Genomic DNA, 1,018 nt, shown 5'->3' on the forward strand with positions numbered 1-1,018 from the left:
TTAAAGAAAATAAACTTTGCTCTTACTCTTTACTCAACTTCAAAGCTTAAGTCTTAAAACAAAGTTTAACATTTGAAAAAGACTTCTTAAAAATATGGTTCACGCCGAATTATGGACTTGAACGACTCAATGCAAGGTTTTCAATAACCATAGATAGAACCAAATATTTGGAACTCAAGTACTTCAATGATACTACTAATTTCAAGAATGCTCAACTCAGAGGGTTCATGCGGAAGCATGAACTACTCAACTCAAGGACTCAAAGATACTTCTCATAATGTTCATGTGGAATTATGGGCATGAACAACTCAAAAGGGTTAGGAACTGGATACTCAAGACTTAGAACTTGAAAATACTACTCCTTTCAAAGATACTAAACTGATGGAGTTCATGCAGAAGTTATAGGAATGAACGACTTCATTCAAGGGTCAAAATATCAATAAGGAACTCAGGTATACGACTTTTCTCATTCTCATACTTACTTATCCAAACTTAACTCTAATCGATGGTGGATCTCAAAGGATTCACAATTGAACTCAAAGACTTTCTTGAACTCTACTCTTAACTCTCTCTTGATTGTAAATTATGAATTCAAGAGTTATGGTTTATGATATAAAGGATCTAGGTGATAGTGTGGACTCATGAATACATTCTTCTTACTCTCATGCGTACTTACTCGAGTCTTGAAACTAGTTATTAGAAGTTGTAGAAGACTTCTCAAAGTACTCAAAAGGACTTTCTCAAAAATGTTTGAGAGAACTCTGAAGACTTGACTCTCAACTCCACCTTGAATGAGGTTTATGAATTCAAGGTTGTGATTCGTGATAGGAATGATCTCGTGATGTTTAGAAGTGTTTTTAGATAGTTAAACATGAAAAACGACCAAGAAATCACTGTCTGGAAGCAAGTCCGCGACGCGGAGATGAGTTAAAATATTTGGTCGCAAATTAACTTTTAAGGCAGAGAGGTCCGTGAACTCTCCACGACGTGAAGACAAACTTTATGAAATGGGGAGGCA

The sequence above is a fragment of the Solanum tuberosum genome, unplaced genomic scaffold (assembly GCF_000226075.1).
Source record: "Solanum tuberosum cultivar DM 1-3 516 R44 unplaced genomic scaffold, SolTub_3.0 scf00117, whole genome shotgun sequence".
In the NCBI taxonomy this organism is placed as follows: domain Eukaryota; kingdom Viridiplantae; phylum Streptophyta; class Magnoliopsida; order Solanales; family Solanaceae; genus Solanum; species Solanum tuberosum.